We start from the raw sequence: 11,007 nt of genomic DNA, 5'->3' as shown, positions 1-11,007 counted from the left end.
GGTCTCATACACAGCTCTTCAGTGGTTAAGTAGAAGTAATTCTGCAGTGTGCTGACTTCATCCTTTCAGGCATGCCCTCAGACACTTGGAACACTCTGTCTTTCTTTTTTCTGATGCAATGCAGCCAGTGTTATTGAAACACTCCATTGCTGATTTACTAATTAGCCTTTATTACCAGAATTGGTCTGACCTTATCTACTTTCAGTACTTTCTTACTGGCTCTGTTCCTCCAGAGCATTCTCATCTATTCCCATGTACAATGCACATTCAGGAGCTTGTTTGGGTTATGAGTCAGAAGATAAGCCCGTCTCCCAGTCTCCAGCTGGAGCTCCTGAGGCTTAGCTGTGATCTCCAATACTCTTTACAGTAATTGTTATTTTTTTTTGCAGGGTAGTTTGTTGGATCAATATCTAAAAGCAGTAGAGATATTATTATCATTTTCTTGACATCTGTTATCAAAACTGTAGACTATACAGAAAATTTTGCAGGCATAGAAGTGCTTGTCCTGAATATCACAATATTTTTCCCTGCTGTTGGGCATAGGGTGAGTGTCAAGAGTCTCCAGCATGAGGTGAACCATGTTTAGAGGTTAGGTAAGGTTTTTTCTGCCATGTGTTTCTTGGACTGACAAAGATCATGAAGGCTGGTGGGAAACTGTTGCCCTACTACCTTCTACTTCCTGAGCAGCTATGCCAACAGTGCCATGACATAAATGATCAAGATACCAATAACTCAAACCAAGCATTAAACAACCCAGGAAACCTCTCTGCTGGAGTGGGTAGCTGTATGCTGCAGTGTCCCACAAACATGCTTATTTGCTCACCAGCCTCAGATGGAGTGCAGGAAGCCTGGCCAAAGTGTTGGTTCACCCACAAACAGCAAGGTTACACCAGATTATGGGTTCATTTAGCTGAAAGGCTAGGTGTGCTGCCAGAAGCCAAGGAATCCAGCCAACAAGAAAGTGGGTGCAATCAGAAGAGTTGTGTGCAGAGCACATGGGAGACTGCTGGTGCTAGGAGATTTCAAACAGGCAAAAGAGCAGAGTGTTTCTCTGAGAGGCTCTGATTTGCTCATTCCATAGAACTTGTCTGATCTCTTCACACACCTGAGCCTGCTGCCTTAGTGGACCAGCAACACCCTAAACAGTTCAGGGCCAAAGCATGAGGAATTACATACTGTTAAATTGCTGTTCCTACCCTGAATTTCAGTAATGTCACCACATTAGTGTGGTAGTTTGTCAATGTTAATGTTTTGCTACCCAGACAAAAAGCAGGAGGAATTCCCTGGATTACATGACTGTGACTACATCACTATGATCACAACATGAGTTAACACAGAGATTTGGGGAAGAATTTCTGTAAGACAGGTTTTTTCACTGGAAACGGAAAAATTTCCCACTTTGTGGGAAATACTTCTAGAAGGCTCTCTGCCTTTGGCTTCCCCTTTCCCCCCACCTGACAGATGCACCTTTATACTGCTTTTTTTAAATGTTCAGCATATTTTTTAAGCACAGTGCATAATACTCCAAACACAACACTATGGATAAACTTGTGTCATGTTGTACCACACATTTGAAATACAGACAGAGCCGACAGCTGGTCCATGGACTATACTGTGGGCAGAGAGGAAAAACCATTTTCTTGTGAGGTATTGTTAAATACTGACAGCATAGAACTGCACAGTTTTGAGCAGACTAGAGCATGTTGGAATGTTTGGAAGAATACCTGCAATTTTCCCCATAGATTGTCCTAAGAGAAGATGGTGCTCTCATTATTCATTCTCTTTATAAAGCTATAGCAATTTGGCAGTCAGTCCCTCAGTTAAGGGAGAAGGGGACTGGGGTCTTTACTCAGATGTAGCCATTTTTCAGGAAAACACAGCTGACAAAGACAGAAGACTTCCCAAGGAGTACATAAATCAGGGTCAGGAAAAAACCTCTGTAGTGCTCACAGCAGTGAAAGCTAAACTCCTCAAAAGAAGGAAACAATCTTGTGGTTGTGACCAATATCCTATTCCCAAGCATAGGTTTTTGAAAAGAGATTAATTTATCAATTTTTTGGCAAAACTGTTTTCTTTTGATTGTGATGGAGCAACTAAAAAACTGCAAGAGGCTGGGTAAAAGAAGAGAAAGTAAAATTAAGAACTAGATATAGTATTAGATGGTGGGAAATGCCATCACCTGCCTCAGCAGCATCCAGCAATGGCAGACTGGGAGGCTCCATCCAAAATCTTAAAACACTCAGAAAGCACACTCAGCTCCCCAGAGACATAAAGCAATCATCTATTTTTTGAGTGAGAGTACTCAAAAAAGAGAGAACAAGAGAGTGATCAAATTACAGTGAAGGCAAAAGGACTGACTTGAGCAAGGAGCAACTATGAAACATGAAACAGTTATTGCTAGACTCCTAACCAGGGTGAAAGGCACATTCAAAGGAAAATGACCAAAGCAGCCATCTAACTCTACAATGACTTGGGCAAGTCTAGCACACAATCTTCCATTTTAAGAGAGAGCAAAGATAGGATACAAAAAGGAGCTGCAGCTGGAAAACGTGGTGGCATAAACAGGGAAATCATGCCCAAATAGAGGATACAAACTGCAGACACTCTGAATGTTATGAGGAAAAAAGTCTACAAAAAAAGGGAAACAAAGGAACAAAACCACATAAACAAGCAGGCATCCAAGGAGTGAAAACTTGCACATATATGAGCTCAGTGTAGCACAAAGGAAACCACAAAACACACAAATGAACAGAAGATGTCTGTAGAACTCAGTGTGGCAGCAGGTGCAAGAGAAGGGCTAAAACCATGTATAAACTAGAACCGCCAGAACAGTTAAGGCTGGAAGGTTACTCTGGAGTTCATCTTGTCCAATACCACTGCCAAGGCAGGTTTACCCAGAGCAGGTGACATAGGAACCTGCCCAGGTGCATTTTGTATGTCTCTGGAGAGGGAGAAGCCATGACCTCCCTGGGCAGCCTGTTAGAGCACTCTGCTATCCTCAATGTAAAAAATTTCTTCCTCATGATGAGTGAAATTTCTTGTGTTTTAGTTTATTGCCATTACTTGTCCAGTATCTGGGCACCACTGAAAAGTCTGGCCCATGCTCTCGGCACCCACCTTTCAGATATTTATACGTGTTGATGAGATCCCCTCTCAGTCTTCTCTTCTCTAGACTAAAGAGGCCCAGCTCTCTCAGTCTCTCCTCATAAGAGAGATGCTCCAGACCCTTCATCATCTTTGTGCCCCTTTGCTGGACGCTCTCCAGGAGCTCCTTGTCTCTCTGGTTCTGAGGAGCCCAGAACTGAACACAGCACTCCAGATGTGGCCTCAGCAGGGCCCAGAAGAGGGGGAGGATCAGCTCCCTTGACCTGCTGGCCACGCTCTTCCCAGTGCAGCCCAGGATCCCACTGGGCCTCCTGGCCACAGGGCTCACTGCTGGCTCATTGTCACCTTGTGATCCACCAAGACTCCCAGGTCCTTCTCCGCAGAGCTGCTCTTTAGTGGGGCAGCCCCAGGCTGTGCTGGTACTTGGGGTTATTCCTCCCCAGCTGCAGGACCCTGCACTCGCCCTTGTTGAGCCTCATTAGGGTCTCTGTCCAACTCTCCAGCCCACCAAGGTCCAGCCCAAAGGCAGCAGAGCCTTCAGGTGTATCAGCCAGAAAAGCAGATCTCACGGTCACAAAAGCCAACAGCTAGATAAGTACCATGGTACTTACTTAGAAATCAGGCAAGCTATTTGCCAGAAACCCTCAGTGCTTCAAACAAAGACTAAAAAGAGCTCAACATCAAAGGTCTGCAAAAGGAGACATATAAGTTTTGAGCTGACAACAGCAAAACATGTTGGCAACCAGTATCAGCAATGGATACTAATAAATGTCATTAGAGCTACTTTACCATATTTGGTATGTCACTAGGTTGATAGAAATGGCAGAGAATGACATTTGGGGTAAAAACTGAGAGCAACTTCCAATGTTAGCAGAAAGATATATAAACAAAATTCCTAGGAAGTCGCATCACAGCAGATGATGTTCTGGCAGCATAGATGCAATCACTGGGGGAAGGCTGATGCAAATCGTGGCAGAAATCCCCATTGTCTTCTGTGACTGTTCAGGGATGCAGGAATGCAGTTGGAAGTGGTGTCACCAAGCCACTGACCACAAAAAGGTTGTGACCTGGCCTTGGGAAAGAAGTAGTAAGCACACTCAAATGCACACTAAATTGATTCAGTCAGTTTACAGACTATTAACACGCCTAAACTGGTTTCACTTCTTTTCCTAGAATCTTTAGGTGAAAGTAGACTTTCATGGTTACACAAATGAGCCATATGGTTACTTTGATGTAGCATAGCTATGTCACATCTCAGACACTAACTGCCCACCCAAAAATACTGGGATGTGTACAGAAGAATGTGATAGAGATGACACCTACCTCAGAAGTGGCAGTAGGTACCTTCTGTGTTGAAGACCACGCTGGAACAGGGGCTTGCAGGACCACGTACATGTGAAAAATACATGAGAAATATGTTCCGTTTTTCTGAGCACTGGAAACCTTCAAAGAGAAGGTGGCCATGAATGACAAGCCTTTAAAAAAAGACCTTACTGGAAGTTTCTGGAAGCTTTCCTCACCTGCTATTGATACTGCAGAGCTGGCGCTTATGCAAAATACACTTCAGGGTACTGAGGTGTGCCTAGCTGGCTTCTTTTCCAAAGGGATATAGTGACACAAAGCATGGCAGCTCATCCACATGAAAGGAATTACTTCATCAGCTTGAAAGAAATGCAGGAAACTATGTGACACAGAACACTTCAATTGAGTTAGTTATGAGACAATTTCAAGAGAGGGGTTAGAAAGAGTCAGGGAACAAGCTGTATAAAAGAGCAAATTGTAAATTGTTTCTACCAGTTGTTCTGTTGGGAGGATGAACAGTAAAAGCAAGATATGATCTTCCTCTGAAGACTGGTGAGATGGGATAAGTGGGCCATGGCAATGTCACATGTGAAAACAACCATACTGTATGGAAAGTTTTCTCTAGGGCATATTTGAGCCAATCTGGAATAAAATCTGGAAAAGCAGAGAGGCCATAGACACCTGACAAAAACATCCTGTGGTAACTTCTGGTATGAGTGGGAAAATTCAAAGGCAACCAAATAAATCACTTGTCTAGCAGACCTGTCTTCACTGCAGAGGTGGAATCTTTTATTGCAACTTTCTAGTTATTCTAATAAAATCTGCTTCTCAGACTCCTAGGGACCAGAGACATGGAAAACATAGTGGCATCAACTGCCCAGGATAATGCAAGGAACATACAGAGGGCCTTCAATCTCATGGTGTGTTTTCACAAGGGTTACACAAAGCCAGGTTTCACAAGGGTTACACAAAGCCAGGTTACACAAAGCTTTGTTCAAGCTGCCTGTGTCTGTGAAGTTATGTGTATCAGATCACTGGTGCTGGAAGGCCAGCTAGAAATGGGTCTTTTTATGTCTGTTAGAGTATTTGTGTTACCACAATTCACCATTTCTGCAGTAAAACTTATTGAAGGCATTTGATGTTCATTGTGAAAACTGTAGCAGAAAAAACCCACGTGCAATTGTAGTCCAAAGAGGAGGCTTCCATTTTTACTGTGGTGGATTCAGAGTTGAAGTTCTTTACCCAAGAGAGAGGACACATTTTCAGCTGTAGCTTCCATGTTACAGAAGAATATCTTTAACTGGAAACATATTCTGTGCTGATTCCCTCAATGTTACTCCCGAGTTTCTCCCCTTAATCCTTTGTTTTTATGCTTTTCTGGGGAGAGGAAAACGAGGAGAGGAAACAACTATTTTGGTTAGGATAGGTTGAAAAAAATCACTGAGAGCAGTACTTAAATGACTCAGATTATTTGTTTTTTAGTGGGCACTTGTCTAGTGTCCCCTTTAGTCCCTGTCAACCTTCAGTAGTCACTGCTTTGTCACACTCTTGTTTTATGCTTGTACACTGAGCCTGGTTTAAGGTTTTGCTTGATTTCTGTAAGTGAAGAGTTATAAACCACCCTTTTCAGTAAAGAAAATCCTTGAAGTGGCACAAGGCTCATGATCTGTAGCTACACTTATTTATAGTAAAGTCCTTGCTGAAGACAAGAAAAATGAAATATTTTAGGTTTTCATTTTATCAGATCATTATATCAATGGCATCACTTCCAATTTAGATTCTATACCCACTAAAGATAGTTATACACTGAACAGAAGTTACATCCAACAGGATTTATAATCAAATTACACTAAAACATTCCTCATTAATTTCTTCAGGGTTCTTGGACATCAGCCTCACACTGCATTTTTCTGAGAGGTCCTGAACACTAGCTGGTGTGGACTTATGTGTTTGTGCTGACCATCACCTGTTATCTGTAGCCATATGAAGCTCATTCCTAAATCTACCTATGAGAAGCTCCAATACCTCTAGTGGCAGCCAGGGGGGGTGTGGGCAGAACACAGCTGGCTGGCAGCACACACTCTTCCCCATGCTGAACCATGTGCCACCACCTCCACTTCTCCAAGGACAGGTTTGAGAATAAGGTCCAAACCTCACAGGGAAGGTAGGCCTGGCTTTAATTGTCAAAAAGTTAAAATGGCCAGCACTGCCTGCCATTTCAGACAGGGAGCTTTGATCTGAGTTTATGACAGAGATGTTAATAATTAGACTGGAGCAGATTTTTTTCTCAACTGGAGGGAATTTTTAGGCTTTCACAATTCTTTTGTAGATCAAGATCAAGGCAGAAAGTTGAAATAATGGAAGCCAAGACAAATACACTTTCCTTCTTTCCCTCTGTGTCATGTTTTTCAGTGTCTTTCACTTTAGTTTTTCCTTTTGTTTTTGGTCTCTAGGAAGAATTCATGTGTCATATTTGATCTGCTATCCCTTTCCATCTGCCCTCCCCCTTCAAAGTAAATGCCCACACCTCTTGCTGTGTCCTCTCACAACCTCCCTAGAAACAGTGGGGCTAATCTGGTGTAAGGTACTCAACACTTTCCCTCTAACTGCTACTATAATACCTACCCAGCATGACATAACAAATGGTTAAAATTTTAAATTTAAAAAACCTAAATGAGATATTTAAAATGTAAAGAGTATTTTCCATACATTTCAAGGCAGGAAGGCCTTCCACTGGATATATGGTCATAAACATTCAGTTTGGATACAACTCTGCTTTGGTGGCTGGCTACCTCTGAGGTAAAATGCAGTGATATTTGTAAGAGAGAAGCAGGAGCTGAGCTTTTGCACCCTTCAAGTGACTGTAGAGGGCAATGGCCTTGTTTTCAAATGCTGGTTACTCTAGCAAGTCCAAATGACGTTTAGTACTTCTGAAAGTCAAATCTTTTTATCAGGAACTCAAGCACAGATCCTGTGTTTATCTTCACATGCAAATGCTTGTGCCCACTGTTTTTCTAAAGACACCTACAGGTACAGCCTTCAGCAAGATGGCTGTGGAAGTGTCTGGACCACTACTGATTTTTCTCAGACTATGACTATGTCATGTAGGGATCTATACTGCTGTAAGCTTCTTCTCAGAAGAAGCCTTTAAAATTTTACTGGGGTCTGGTATGTCTGTCCTCTGTTTATCTCCTTTATTAACTCCTTTGATTATTTTTCCAGCTGATTTATTTAAATTTAAATTAATTTTGTTGAATTTATTGATGCTCAATCTCTACAGAAGAAAAATGGCAAATCCATTACTTCTTGTTTTACTTCCATTACCAAAGTACTAAGTATAGTCATGTCTGTGGTAGGTTTATGCATACCATATTACAGCAAGATTTAGTGTCCCACAGATAGAAAGCAGTTTTACTTAAAAGACATGTGTTAAGCTTATCAGCTTCTGGCATAGTCTCTCTTTGCTCACACCACAGATGCTGAAGGGTAAACACACCTGCAGGAATACCAATACTTAACATCAATAAGGACTGTCATCCAGGGGGAGGTGTGCACATTCTGCTGCGATCAAATGACATTTCCTTAACATGTTGGCACCTTTCTCATTGCTCATTTGCATATGAAGCAGATTGTAAAGGATGCTTTACAGACAGGGAATAAGTTGTCTTCCTCTTGAAGAAAGCTTTTGTGCATGGGTACCCCTGCTGTGTCATCTGAAAGCCCTGCTCAAGGCCCATGACATTCTGGTTCTTGGGACAGATAAGCATATCAAATCCACAGTGCCATGCCTTATTTTTTACTCTCATCATGTCTCTTTTAATGGCAGGACAGAGCATTCCTAAGACCCCTAGGGTGCATCTTCTCTTGCTCCAGCAATGGCAGCAGTGGTAGACACTGGGAGACAGTGCCAACCAGTGAACAAGCACAGAGCAAAGGCACTTTCCCCTCTTGGAGACTGCAGCATAGCAGAAAGAGGAGTCTTAGGCACACGGAAGGCAGGGAAGCAGAAGGAGGGAGCTGGCTAAGTAGAGAGAGTATTTATAGTCAAAACAGCACATGGGCAGTCTAATGATGTCAGGTGGACAACTGCAAAAAACAGCCAAGCCTCCTGCAAACAACTGCAAAAACATCTGTACCTCCACAAGTTGCCTTGTGATTCTGCCAGCTACCACCTGAGTACACAAAAATCAACCAGCAGGTAGAATGGAATTAGAAGTCTGCTTGAATCCATTCCTATGCATGCAGAGATGGGAACAACTAAGTAGGGCTAGTACTCAGGGATATGCTGAATTCCCTGAAATCCCAAGCACTTTTTCACCATGAAGCCCACTCAAAAATATCCCAGAGAAAACAATCATGGTCCTAAAAAGCCTTCTGGGCCCCTGAATGCACAGCTCCCAGGAATGGCCACTGCCCTAGAAAATTTTGCCAATGATACCAGGAATAGAAGTTCAAACAGGGACCTGATTCACTGACGTTTGTTCTGTGAAATCTCACACTGATGCAATTTTGAGCAAATGCACATAGATGGAATCAACCCACTTCTACTTCAGGTAAATAGCATTTATTTATTTTCCATGCCCACAAATTAGCAGAATCAACCTGCTTCCTCCTTTAGCCCTGCATGATAGGCCCAACAGGCTAATCCAGAAATAAAAAGTGATTTTAACAAACTGACATGGGTAAGTTTTCAAGTCAACTCCATTTCTGCAAGAATCTTAGAAGAAGAAAACTGCAACAGGACATAAGCAAAAAGGATGACAGCAAAATTAAAGGGAAAAAAACCCAAAAACCAAAAACCAAACCAAAAATCAGTAGTTACTGCAGATTCAATTACAAAAATCTGATTAACAAAAAAAGACTTTGAGCAGTGTTTCTTATGCCTTGGCTTAGTGATGTGACTTAGCAGAGAGTGTGGGACAGCACTTAGCCTTGCATCCCTGTCTCTGGCCTAGATCAGTCCTTCATGTAAAGAAATCCCTCAAAGGAGCTTAATGAAGAGTGATGGTAAGAACAAGGCAAGGCGCTCCCCTTGCCAGAGCCTGGTGGATCCCAGCAGGAACACACAGGGCATATACCACGGATACATAACATACTGTGTCATCTCCACTGCAGGGCGTGTGTAAAACAGCTTGTTCCAGCCTCTTCCAGCCCCTCCACTGTCTTCAGCATGGACAAAGAAGTATCAGAACTCAACAGGAGGGTGTTGCACATCCCCTGGCAGTGCAACTAAGTGCATTTCAAACACAAAAGGGAGCTCTGGTGTTTTCTCCTAATTCAGTCTTCAGCAGGTTTTTAATTTATTTGCTCAGAAGTATTTATCTACTATTTTTACATCTCATACTTACAAGGTTTCAGCAGTTGAAAAAGCATTAAACCAATTTCACCTCCCTGCTTCATTCTGATGTTGAAAGAACAGATACCTTGTATACATTATTGAACACTGAAGTCAGGGACAGAATAAAAAACAGAGAAGTTAAATCTAAACAAAATATACTCATCACTGTTCTTACACAGCTCAGTAAGACCCAGACAAAATTGCCCTGTGATACCCAAATTGTGCTGTGTACCTTTTAGAAATCAGAAGCTAAGGAAGATCTTTGGCAATGTTTCGTCAGCAGATAAGCTAGCTAAACATTAACCTCTTTTTTTGCAATCCCTAATCAGAGGTTTCCATTCATACAGCTGCTCTGTACTCTGAACCTTGAGTTAATATATCTCTATTTTACAGGAAAGCTTTGCTCACATTGCTTTTGGACTCTGCAGACTTGACAATGTGACCTCCTGCTGCCAGCTCAGGAGGCAACCTGATGATGCTTTGCTTAGGTCACGTTAGTTAGCAAGTTCATGTCAGGTCCAGTGCTTAGCTTGCTAAGAATGGCTTGTGGTTTCCAAATGAAGTGCACTGTCCTGAAATTAGGATTTTACTGACTGAGAAAAATGATTATTTGAAAAGTCACATTAGATATATAAAAATATTTCCAAGTCCAGGTACAGGAGTGCAGCAAGCCTGAAAAATGTTGCTTGCCTGGAAAAGCACACCCCACCAATAGAGCAACTATAAGTTCTCAAGAATCTTCTTCCATGGAAAAAACCCCAGACATATCAGTGTTTAGTGATAGTACATCAATGTGGCCTAATTTTTCACATGTAAATAAGAGAGAGAGAGAGACACATGTGCTGATTGTTTTAATTTGTCAGTATAAAGTATTAAAAATGAAATTGAGATAAGGGACACAATAGCAGCAGAAGTGTTAGACTTGGACTATGAAGACTGAATTTTAATTTTGGTACTTTAGAACGTTTTGTAACTTCTCAGTAGTGTGAAGCAGATGCAGTTAAGCTGATGGTGGGACATATGCAGAGTCCAGGGGTCAGAGCAGCTCAGTGGCTCTCTGGTCTGTTATGAGCCTGGGCAGCAGAATGTGGTGGGCAAGCCTGCAGGATCTGAAGAGCAAGAAGCATCTAATATTACTCTCTGTCCATCCTAGCCTGCCTGAATTCTGGAAAAGTTTTGCAGGCAGTGCTGGGCCAGCAAGTCCCACACAATGGAACCGTTCCATCTTCCCCTCCCAAATTCTCCAGCTCTGGGACTTGCTA

This window comes from Passer domesticus, chromosome Z (genome assembly GCF_036417665.1).
Source record: "Passer domesticus isolate bPasDom1 chromosome Z, bPasDom1.hap1, whole genome shotgun sequence".
NCBI classification, from domain to species: Eukaryota; Metazoa; Chordata; class Aves; order Passeriformes; family Passeridae; genus Passer; species Passer domesticus.
This window is presented reverse-complemented; position numbering follows the sequence as displayed.